This window comes from Apium graveolens, unplaced genomic scaffold (assembly GCF_009905375.1).
Source record: "Apium graveolens cultivar Ventura unplaced genomic scaffold, ASM990537v1 ctg6512, whole genome shotgun sequence".
Classification (NCBI taxonomy): Eukaryota; Viridiplantae; Streptophyta; class Magnoliopsida; order Apiales; family Apiaceae; genus Apium; species Apium graveolens.
This window is the reverse complement of record NW_027419550.1, coordinates 37,818-50,694: the sequence shown is the minus strand read 5'-3', so window position 1 is coordinate 50,694 and position 12,877 is coordinate 37,818. Positions and strand designations below refer to the sequence as shown.

Below are 12,877 nucleotides of genomic sequence, written 5' to 3'. Positions count from 1 at the left end.
AGGAAGTATATAAACCGTGTTTTGGCCCGTGTTCTGACAAATGTGGACTTATTGCATTGATCAGGACGGATCGATTGTTAGAATGAAAAAAGACCCTGAACTTGGAGAAAATATGGTATTTCCCTTTTATCAGGATGGAGATATGGAAAACGAGGTCCGCTGCATGTGAGAGAGTACATTAACATTAAATGTAAATTAGAATGTGTAAATAAAGGGCCAGACCAGAAGACTGCTACATGACATAATGATAATGAAAGTAATTCTGGATTCTGGTTTTTGTATATGTACTGTGTACAATGATGATGAAAGTAATTCTGGATTCTGGTTTTTGTATATGCGTTTATATGAAAGTAGCGACCAATGGTTGTGTGCTTGACTTGGCTCTACAGCTGTAACGAAATCTATGAAGGAGGATCTTGGGCATCTGATATGGCAGCCTCCCAGGTAACTATATTTTCTTTGAATCTGTTTTTGGGCCTGAGTTGTTTTTCTTGATTTCGTTGTGGTTTCTCGCTTCGAGCTGAGAGCTGCTGTAGTTTAAGTTGCGGTTTTCGGAGGTTTCTGAGCAATTTGAAAGCCGTAGGTATTGTTAGTGCTACTTTGGGGTCTGCAGAATCAGGGTCTGTTTCTTGGTTTTGTGTTGTTATCTGTTGAAGCTATGCAGATGGGTCTGCAGGTTGCTTTGTGTTTTTGGGGGGTGGTTCGATCCTGGGGTTTCAATTTGCTGCAGATTTTTGAATATTTTCGATACTGGGGGGTGGTTCGATCATGTGGAGGTGCACCTATCTGTCATGCCATCCATTCTGAATTTGATGGTTTTCTCCGTTTATGTGTTCTAGCTTGCTGATATGTTAGCACAGGCTACATACTATATTTTCCCTTTTTTCATCTCTTTTCATGTAATTAAAAGCTTTGTCCGAGGGGTAGGTCTAGTGAGTTTTTGGTGTGTGGTTGGGGGTTTCGATGCTGGGTTGTAGTAGATCAGAGTTTTGGGTGGTTTTGGGACATGGGGAGTGCCCGAGGTGTGGATTCTGTCTGGAGTGGGGGTTTTATTTTGCAGGTTTTTAGGTCTGAAGGTTTAGATGGGTTCTGTAGTGCTGTTGCAGGTCGTGTAGAGGGTCTGGTTTTTTTCGAATGCTGGAGAGGTTTTGCTCATTTTCAGTGTGGAGTTTCGCTTCGAAGTCGTGATGCTGTAGTTTCAAGTGGTGGTGCTGTTGTAACTTCGAGCGAAGTCTGCAGAATAGGGGAGTTGTTCGTGCAAAGTTTCTCGTGGTGTGACTTCTGTCTGGGGTTTTGGCTGGGTTCTGTTATTGCTGGAATTTTTTTTGGGCCCGAGTTGTTTTTCTTGATTTCTTTGGTAGTTGCTCTACTCGTACTCTCAGGCTCATTGTCTGGTATTTATCACTCGCATCAGACCGTTCCTTGGGCTGTTATTTTGGCAATAATTTCGGTGTATTGCTTGTGTCAGTGTTTAAGCATTATGCTCAGGATTACAACCCTTGTACCGATATAAAGAAAAGCTTCAACCTACGCAGGCTTCTTGGTGATATGCCTAGCATTGAAACTCTTAAGGGCAATATCATCAGCCTCTGGATAAAAGTTTAACAAATTAGATTTCTTTCCTTTTCTTAAATTAAAATATGTCTCTTGTGTTTTAATTTAATAATGTACATACATAGTTTTTGGATCCAGGTTTAACTTTTCACAATTATCTAACCTCAACAATGGAGAACTTGAAGACACTGAAATTATGTAGTGTTGCATTTAATGACGTGTATGTGATTTCAAATGCTCTGTGCTTGCTCAGAAGTATGCCCATGTTGGAATGACTTGAGATAAAAGTGGTGAGTGCTAGTACTAAATTGTGTATTAATTGTTAAAATATTGCTGAAACTTAGATGAGGCACCAACTGATAATTTGTTCTTGATTTCAACTCACGATGCAATGTATATGTTACACTCTTGTAATGCAGGGTTGTGACATGAACTGTGGGAGAAACGTAGAGTTAACAGCTGGACAATATTTGGAATCACCAGATTGTGAGCATGTAACTCTAAACCAACTCCAAAATGTGAGCTCCTTTTATTAAAGCTTTGTGAATAGAAATTCAAATCTATGAGTTCAATGCACCTTAAATTACGTACAAAAGAGACAAATAAATTAGGACGGAGGGAGTATCTTGGAGGAGTTGATCTGGCCTCCATGAATTCTATGAATTGATAATAGAAAGTGAAGGTGACAGGACAAATATTCATGCAACTTAATTCCTGAAGGATAGAAAACATGACCAGGAATTGGTCTTTGAGACATGAGACCTATTTCTTAAAACAGGTACATTCAGTCAGAAGTATGTTCAGCTATTGAGCATTTCCCAAGAGCACCGTCTATTTGCATTCACTCGCTAGTCTTTCACCTCTATTGTTAATAACTCTCACAAACTGCAGTCAGATATTCTTTTTGTAATAAATTTTTGGATGATAAAACTACTAATCAAACTGAGCTTTGGACAAGCCAATTCACGATGCTATGTCAAATACAGAGTTACGTTTTTTTTCCACTGTCAAGGCACAAGGAAAGAAATTGATGATCAACATTCAAGTAACACTTTATTACTCTATTAAAAAACCCGCCATATATTACCATTTCACAATAGAGTTCTCTTCACTCAGGTCCATTGTCAAATACAGAAATTTTGTCTTCACTTATATCAACACTGCAATAAAAGTGACTGATCAGCATTGTATGTCAAGAATGTAGACTGTTATTAATTTCAAACAGTATCTTAAGCCACAAGTATGAGCATCAAAAGTACATAATAATTGAAGTAGTCAAAATCAGAACGTTGTTTTATAACAGAAAAAATATATTGCAAAATCCATGAAATCTGGTAACATGTGACTTAGAAGCAAGATTCTTAACAGAAGTCCGCTTATCCAAAAAAATTCCAGTTAAAATATACTGATAGCCAAGATAGAAACAAAAAATTTGAGCAGAGTAGTGTTTTCTACGATTTAATAGCTGATCTAGGTTGTTACATGAGTAAAATGCCAGCCCACAAAGACAGATTGCTTAGCTAACTATATTTTCATAGATTCAGAGGGGTTAGATTTTACCAATTGAGCATGCAACTGGTGGAAATTTATAATGACAATATACATTTCTTAAATTAAAGAATGCATAAAAGGGATAGGGTATTTCCTTCAGACAGTGTTCATGAGAAGCAGCATAATGCATTCATATTTGGTGTAAATGTTAGAAAAATAATACAAGGTCCCTAATGTAAGATTTGGTGTTGATTACAGAGGTACGCCAATTGAATAATAAACAAAGCTCTTTTACATTTAGGAAGGGAAAACAATCAATCACAATGCACTCTGATAAATTAATAAAAGCATAGGATGATTCCCATAATGCCAAATTAGATAATCAGGCCCTCGAGGATTTCTTACCTAATCAGCCTTGTCCTGTTATTCTTGGACCAAATTGCTTGTAGAGAATTGTCTTGCTGGCTGCGTACACGTCCAAGACAGCCTCTGACACTACAAGCAGCTCCAAGTCACGCATTAGTTGCTCAAGGATTGTAAGTGAAACTAGGTGGTTACCAACTGTCTTCTCTAGCTGTGAAACGTGAAATGTATCTACTCGACTCATCGACTGCATCATGAAAGTATTCTACAACAATCAAATGAAGTAATGAATGATTAAATCACATTAACAGTAGTGAGAAAAATGAAGCAACCAGCACAATCTACACAATGTCTAATCTTTTATAATCAAGTGACAAATTTATAAATCCTGCCCATAATTAGATTAAAAATACACCATCTTACAGTGAAAAAGAAACAAAAAGGAACACTTTAGAAGCCCTCAATCTGTGTACAAGTCGGAACATAAACTCATTATTGTGCATCGAGAGCACAACTCAACAAAAGTATCAAGTGATTTATGCATTCAACTCTCATTGAATCCCTCGAGTCCTTCAGCTGGGAGGAAGCTCTCCGTGTGGCTGAGAACTCCTAGGAGGAAGCTTTGAGATGGAAATTCAACGTACTTGGTCTGTTTCTTCCTGTAGTCGTACAACATTTCTCCTAATCTAGTTTTTCCAAAAAACTGATTTGCACCAGAGTAGAGAAACAACCAATCTATCTCCTCCGAACCAGTGCCAAAAGTGAACATTTTGTTCCAAACCACCTCACCAGAAACTGCTATTGGTGTCCACAAACTGAGCTCCTTTTCAACAAGTGACCCGTCAGGAACAGTTTTAAGGACCACAGCCACGGAGCCCTCAAAATTCAAAACGTTGGACTTCCTTGCATGAACAAAGCTTGGGTACGAAATCAGTCCAAACAGTTCGGTATGCAAATCAAAAGTTATAATGAAATCCACACCTTCCATATACAAAACCCCGTCAACAACGGGACCAGACCTCAAAACAGGGGATGGGGGGTAATAGAGAAAACTTGGTAACTCAGTATCGACCTTAATGACCCTCCAGGAATCAGAATTTGAAGAATACAAATGCGCTGCTTCCAAACCCACATGTTTATTATCAATTTTCTGATATTCAAGAAATAAAACCTTAAAGTCACAGGATACACAATCAAATCCAAACCCAACTTCAAATTTGTAGGCTTTTAGGACTGGTCGTGGGTTGTCGATGATAACAGTGAAGGGTGTGTGCGGTTTGTCAATAACAGGGGTGTGGTGGTGGGTGGAATATTGTATGTCTCCTCTCCTCAGTCATGGTGAAAGCCGCAGGTGGAAGCATGAGTTTCTTATACATCCTAGTTAGGGGATTTAATAGATATAAATCAGCTTTAAAGTTATGAAAAACACAACAACACCGTTAGAAGAGCTTACAAATTGTAATAAATCAAAAGGGGGCATCAAGGGGATATTCACCGAATAGTGTTTGAGAGAATCGGGGTAGAGAATAGTGGCAGCGTGACAGCCTTCATTATCGTCTACTCTAGAAGTAATCATAATAATAGAGGGTAATTTATTTACAGAAATTAGGTGGTGAGCAATGTGGAATTTAGGTGTTGAAATGATAGAATGCCATAACTTACAAACATATTTACATCTGAACAGCGAAATGACACAAGTGCGAGAGAGTATGTTGAATATAAGGTCCTTCGATAAATACCTCTCAGCACTTGAAGATAAGATCTCGGCCCCTGCATTGTCTTCTTGAGTTGCTTTTGCTTTGCCCGGATTGTTCCTCTTATTCTTGGATAGGATTGTGTCCTGGTCACAATTCATCTTTCTCTTTCTAACATATCTGATGGCCTTATACACATCATCATTATTTTTACTACTGGATGATGATGATGATTTGTTATGATGTTGTTCTCTAGTCGTATAGTTGAACATCTTTTTGTTGCGCCTCTTGTTCCTATTAAGAGAAGTTAAATGGTTCCTCTTTCTCTTATTAGATGATGATGATGATGATTGGTTCCTCTTTCTCTTATTAGATGATGATGATGATTTAGCGTAAAGATTAGATATCTTCTCTCTCTTCTTCTTGTTTAGACATATTGTTCATCTTCCTCTTCTTCTTCTTCACAACGGCACAACGGATTGAGGTGCCCAAATCACTCCACATCTTCTTCCTCTTGTTGTTGATGGTTGATGATTTTGATTTATTCTTCCCCTCCTCCTCGACAACATCATCATCATCATCATCATCATGTTTACACAAAATCCACTTTCCAGCAGGAGGATCCATCGATTGATTGATTGAGTTTAATTTTAATATCTGTATTATTCTGGGTTTTACTTGTTGTGTGTGTCTTGCCCCAAATCTTCCTTTGCTGTGTGTGTATATATATATAATATAGGCTTCAGGTCGTTTATCTTCTACTGCCTGTATACTTCCTATTTGGCTGCACATGGGTTTGAACAAACCGATCAACGACACCCAACTCAACCCTTTTTCAACCCGAAAAACCCCACCTAATGTAAACCGAATTATAGATGAATTGTTTTTTATCAACCCGACATAAATGGGTTGGGTACGGATTACAAATATTTTTACCATAACCCAACCCAACCCGATTCATTAATATATTCTCCATAATTTTATATAATTTTTTAAGTTTGACATATATTTACGCCTCTTCTCGTATGTTTTCACGTAACTATTATAGTATCTTAAATGTGTTGTGTATTATTTTCTCATCTCCAATATCATATTAAGTTTCCTGGGTAATAATTTTATTTGTTCAATTTATGTTTGCATATTCATTTTCATCTGTAGATGTATCGTTAAAACATTTAGTTATGCATATAATTTACGATATGATATACATTACTAAAATTATGATGTTAATCAAATTTAAATATTAGTACTTTAACTATAATTATACAAATTTCATTTTTATCTAAATTTTCAAGATGAGTGATAATAAATAGTATTAGAACTTTTTTTATCGGATCATTCAACACATCCAAACCAACCCAACCCGACCCAAACCGATGTACGACGGGTAGGGTTGGGTAACGAAATTTATTTTATGGGTTGGGTTAAAAAAATTCAAGTCGATTTAATTGGGTCGGGTTGTAAAATCGCCTTTAACCCGGCCAACCCGACCGATGTGCACCCCTATTTCCTATTTGGCCGGCCAACCCTTTTTCGGGCTTTGTTTCCAAATATTTATTTATTTAGTTTTCAAAAATATTATTTTATTTAGTTTTAAAACTAAATAAAATAATATTTTTTTAAAACTAAATAAAATATTTTTATTGTATTCATAAATAAAAATATGGTGTTTGAATAATAGTAGAATAATATAATTATATTTGATTTATGATCGTACTAAGGACATACTTTAAATACTTATTCTAATAAGATATTATTTTTAATCGTCTACTTTTAATTATAGAACATTAATGCTTGAGATTGTTTTGACAGTATAATATCAAATTTTTAAATAAAAAATTTCTTACGCTTATGTTATGTCATCTTTTAGCATGACAAATATTTTTTAATAATCCCGTAATTTATTAATTATTAATTATGATTAATTAATATTAACCTTAGGCAGTTAACATAAGGATTGTGAATAAAGGTGAAGGTTAATTTGATATGCGTGCAAATCAATTTCCACACAAGAATTTTTTGCAACAACTGCGGCACTACCTATTAGGGCCGCTCATGGATTACGTAACCCGTCAAACCCGACCCGACCCAACCCAATCCTGAAATGAGCCGTTTAAACTGAACCGTTTAAAACCGTGGATTAATTGGGTTATTTTTTATTTAACCCGTTTATAATGGGTTGGGTAAGATTTTATCCTTTTAAAAACCTAAACTAACCCAACCCGGTTATATAACTAGGCCCAACCCATTTTAAATATTTTACACTCCCTGATTCCCTGACCCCGACCCATTTACAATATTACTTCAGAACTTCCCCCAACTAAACCCTAGTTAGTCTGTATAATATTACATTTCATATTATACAGCCGCTCCTCACTCCTCAGTCCTCACTCGTCACTTCAGTTCTATCTCATTGGCTCCAAATCTTCAATTAATTTGTAAGATTCTTTTAATCTCTTCAATATTTTGTTTTATTCATATGATTTGCTGTAAGTATTGATTTGTTTTATTTGAGAGTTGTATGATTTATTTGTCAAATCTTTGATAATCCTCAATTAGTATTTTGGCTAATCTTAATCTTTGGTAACTTAAATGACCTGTGGATGTGGTGATTGTAACTAAATGAATGACTTGTGATGATTTAATAGGTAGTGATATTCATTTTAAACTTGATTTGATTTGTTTATTTTAAATCTTTGGTATGATTTGATTTGTTTCTTGATTTAACTTATTTATTTGTTTTTAATAGATTAATTTATAAAGTCTTGACTGAGTGCTCAATCTTTGTTTTGATATATATTTATTTATTTGTTTGGATTTAGGACAAAAATATGGAAAAACATTCCCGCCCCCGATATCTGATTCCACTCAACAAATTCCTCCAGTGATCTTAAACACCACCCAAAACCCAAACACTTTCCTAACCCCAAACTCTGATCAAAACTTAACCCCCTGATGAACCCTCGATTACTAATGGTGAACTTAAATCCCCTAAAAGGGAGACTGATGATGTTGACCCACTTACAACCAAGAGAAAACCTACCAGAACTTCTGATGTGTGGGATCATTTTACCAAAATAAAGGGTGGAAATCATAAGGGTCCAAGATGCACATGTAACTATTGTGGAGCGAACTATGCTTGTCATAGTACAAGAGTTGGAACAAGTAGTTTGTGGGCTCACTTAAAGAAATGCAAGAATTATCCAAAAAATATGGCTGATAGGAAGCAAAAGGTGCTTAGCTTTAAACGTAGATTTGAAGGAAAGGGCAGTTTGTTGGTAGCAACATTTAAAAAAGTAAGATGTCGGAATGCCTTGGCGAAGTTTGTGGTGAAGGATGAACAGGCCTTCAATGTTGTGGAGGGGGAAGGTTTTAAGAATTTGATCAATGAGCTGCAACCTAGGTTTGTGGTCCCAAGTCGAATGACTGTTATTCGGGACATTTACACGCTGTTTTGTAATGAGAAATCTAAATTGATGAAAGATTTGACAGCCGCTGGACAAAAGGTGAGTCTAACAACCGATTGTTGGACATCCCGAACTCAAATGTCCTACATGTGTCTCACTGCACACTACATAGATTCTGATTGGAAGCTATAAAAACAGATAATCAACTTTTGTCAAGTTTCAAACCATAAAGGTGAGACCATTGGAAAGGTGATTGAGGGCTGTTTGCTTGAATGGGGGGTTGAAAAAGTATTTTCTGTTACACTTGACAACGCATCAGCCAATGATGTAGCAATTGGTTTTGTAAGGAGAAGGGTCAATGCATGGAAATGTGTTGTTCTTGATGGTGAACATCTCCATGTTCGACGTGGTGCTCACATCATAAACTTAATTGTCAATGACGGACTAACAAAGTTGCATGACTCAATAGTTGCAATCCGTAATTCCGTGAGATACATTCGTTCATCTACAGCAAGGCTACTTAAATTCAGATGTTGTGTGGAGAAGAAGAGAATTGATTATAAGGGGGGACTGGTCTCAGACGTGCCTACAAGGTGGAATAGCACGTATATGAGCTGGATGCGGCTCTGAAGTTTGAAAAAGCATTTACAAGGTATGAAGAGGAGGACGACAAATTTTTGAGCTACTTTATGGAAAAAGAGAACGGTAAAAAAATGATTGGACCTCCATCGTCTAATGATTGGGAGTCAGCAACTGTTTTTGTGAAATTTTTGTCTACCTTTTATGAAGTTACGTTGAAGTTTAGTGGCACTTTGCACCAAACTTCAAATAACTTTTATCATGAAATATGTGAGATTCACACTATGCTGGCCGAGTTAGTAGATCAAGATCATCCTTTATTGTCTACCATGGCTGTTAGCATGAAGAGAAAATACGACAAATATTGGGAAAATGCGGATAATATAAATCCAATGTTGTTCTTGGCTGTTGTACTCGATCCCGGGTACAAAATGAGGTACTTGAAGTACTGTTTTGAATCTGTATATGATGCTGAGACGGTTGCTAGGATTGTTGTGAAGGTGGAGTCGATTTTGCACGGCTTACATGTTTGTTATAGTACTAGAGTTAGAGATGGTTGTACTAAGGTTAGTTTTCTGGCTGCACTGTACTTTATAATCTGTTTTCTGATTTCTGTAGTGTTGATCAAGCAGTTTTAGCCTAGTCAGTAGATTTCTGTAGTGTTGATTTATGTACTTTAGAAGAAGATAATAGCTTGGTATAAATTGGTGTTGGTCAGTATGCAGATGATTGAAAGAACTGAACATGATGGAAAACTAATATATTTCAAATGCCTAGTCACGAGTCATGACCACAAACACAGGGAAGTTAGTTTACAAATATTGTTACTTGCTGTATTTTGGCAAGTATTAGTTTACAGTTTTAGCCTTTGACTTCCTGGAATTTGAAGTTATGTACTAATTAATAGAAAATAATGAAATAGAGCCCCATATACTAATATTGGAGTCTGGAGATGCTAACCACACCACTCCAGCAGGAAAATTGTTTTTCTGATCACCAACTCTTCTAGTTTGAAGAATGTAAATAGCTATCTTGTGAACTACATGACTCACTCTTTGCTAGACATTTGACAGTGTTGCCCAACAACACCTTAACAGTTTTTAGATGCCATCTTCTTTTGGACAGTGATCATGTTTCTGTATTGACTGTGATATACTTATTGCTGCTAGTGAATATGTTTATTATCTAGGTTCAGTCATGTTCTGTACTTCCAGATTAGTAGTATAACATACATGTTTGACTTGTAAATGTTAACGTGTAACAGGACAGTGGAGGTCCTTCTCCAGTTTAAACTGTTGGCAAAGAAACACGGAAGAGAAGGTTGTTGGAGAATTATATGCAGCAGCAGCAAATGGGAACAACGGAGAAAAAGAGTGATCTTGACATCTACTATTCTGAAGAACCTCTAGACCCTATGACCGATAAGTTCAACATTCTTAATTGGTGGAAAGACAATACTAGCACGTACCCAACTTTATCTTTGATTGCTCGAGATATTCTTGCTATTCCAGTTTCGACTGTTGCTTCGGAATCTGCATTTAGTACAAGTGGACGAATACTGGATGCTTTTCGGAGTTCTTTAAGTCCAAAAATGGTGAAGGCGCTCATTTGTACTCAAAGTTGGTTGAAGGGTAGTCATGGTGGAATTAAATCTAATACTTATTTGGAAAACTCAATCCTACGAATTTCTTGAAGTTGAAGAAGGTGAAAAACACTTTTCGATACATTTCTTGAAGTAGATTTTATAACATGTTTTCTGAAATTTCAAATATTGTATATTTTGTAGATACTATTGGAAAAAAGAAAGGCAGTGTTGGATCAAATGAGAAGTGCAATAGTAGAGCCAATGTTATTAATCTCATTGATCACTGATTGTCACTATTCAGCCTATTTTGTTTAAATTTTAGACTGTTTTGTAGTATGCTTCGGGACGTACTATTGATGGGTGATGTAATATTTGGGATTGCTTAAACTATTTATGGATGATGTAATATTCTGGATTCCGAACTATTTATGGATGATGTAATATTCTGGATTCAGTACTTAATTTCCTGCTTTTAATTTTTTAATTTTTGTATTTTACAATGAACATTAGTTATATGTAATTTTGACAGCTTTATTTCTTTCAACCCGATTAACCCAACCGGCCCCATCACATAGTTAATAGGGTTGAATTTAATATTTTTTTTGAGATTAATGATTTAATATTTATGCCGCAATAAACGGGTTTGGTAATTAAATAGGTAAAACCGGCCCAAACAAGCCCTGTTACTATTGTTTTTGTAAACAATACAATTGTAAAAACTACAATTAAACCGACGGAACATCTCCGATTATCCAACGAGATTAACTAAATTTGTTGACTATAATAATTATTTAAAATATAGATAACAAAATATATGTATAAATTTTAAAGATATTCACTATAAATTTATCTATATTTTTTTATTACCAGTTTTTAGACATCGGCTATATATAACCATTCATAACCACTTATCTATATTTTTCCTAAAGATTTTATTTTACCTATCATCATTGGATTGCATCAATTGATAAAATGAGTGCCACATAAGCTATTACTAAGAGGTTATTTAGTTTTAAAACTAAATAAAATAATATTTTTGAAAACAAAATAAAATAAATATTTGGAAACAAAGCCCGAAAAAGGGTTGGGCGGCCCAATAGGAAGTATACAGGCAGTAGAAGATAAACGACCTGAAGCCTATATATATACACACAGCAAAGGAAGATTTGGGCAAGACACACACAACAAGTAAAACCCAGAATAATTCAGATATCAAAATTAAACTCAATCAATCGATGGATCCTCCTGCTGGAAAGTGGATTTTGTGTAAACATGATGATGATGATGATGATGTTGTCGAGGAGGAGGGGAAGAATAAATCAAAATCATCACCCATCAACAACAAGAGGAAGATGTGGAGTGATTTGGGGACCTCAATCCGTTGTGCCGTTGTGAAGAAGAAGAAGAGGAAGATGAACAATATGTCTAAACAAGAAGAAGAAGAGGAGAAGATATCTAATCTTTCCGCTAAATCATCATCATCATCATCATCTAATAAGAGAAAGAGGAACCAATCATCATCATCATCATCTAATAAGAGAAAGAGGAACCATTTAACTTCTCTTAATAGGAACAAGAGGCACAACAAAAAGATGCTCAAATACTACTAGAGAACAACATCATAACAAATCATCATCATCATCCAGTAGTAAAAATAATGATGATGTGTATAAGGCCATCATATATGTTAGAAAGAGAAAGATGAATTGTGACCAGGACACAATCCTATCCAAGAATAAGAGGAACAATCCGGGCAAAGCAAAAGCAACTCAAGAAGACAATGCAGGGGCCGAGATCTTATCTTCAAGTGCTGAGAGGTATTTATCGAAGGACCTTATATTCAACATACTCTCTCGCACTTGTGTCATTTCGCTGTTCAGATGTAAATCTGTTTGTAAGTTATGGCATTCTATCATTTCAACACCTAAATTCCACATTGCTCACCACCTAATTTCTGTAAATAAATTACCCTCTATTATTATGATTACTTCTAGAGTAGACGATAATGAAGGCTGTCACGCTGCCACTATTCTCTACCCCGATTCTCTCAAACACTATTCGGTGAATATCCCCTTGATGCCCCCTTTTGATTTATTACAATTTGTAAGCTCTTCTAACGGTGTTGTTTGTGTTTTTCATAACTTTAAAGCTGATTTATATCTATTAAATCCCCTAACTAGGATGTCTAAGAAACTCATGCTTCC

The 12,877-nt window shown here is 35.8% G+C and overlaps 2 long non-coding RNA genes across 3 annotated transcripts; one reads left to right on the top strand and one right to left on the bottom strand.

The window, feature by feature from the left end:
- Window positions 1-2,347: 2,347 nt before the first annotated feature.
- LOC141703335 (uncharacterized) lies at window positions 2,348-5,414 on the bottom strand. The gene is made up of 3 exons (XR_012567507.1): window positions 5,148-5,414; window positions 3,451-3,673; window positions 2,348-2,714 (listed from the first exon to the last, which is right to left on the bottom strand). It is a non-coding gene; the product is annotated as an uncharacterized LOC141703335 (long non-coding RNA).
- A 2,516-nt stretch (window positions 5,415-7,930) lies between these two features.
- On the top strand, window positions 7,931-11,135 carry LOC141703334 (uncharacterized). Of its 2 annotated transcripts, XR_012567506.1 has the most exons (3): window positions 7,931-9,654; window positions 10,353-10,792; window positions 10,875-11,135. It is a non-coding gene; the product is annotated as an uncharacterized LOC141703334 (long non-coding RNA). The 2 variants fall into 2 exon arrangements; XR_012567505.1 differs by having other exon boundaries at window positions 10,353-11,135.
- The last annotated feature ends 1,742 nt before the right edge of the window (window positions 11,136-12,877 follow it).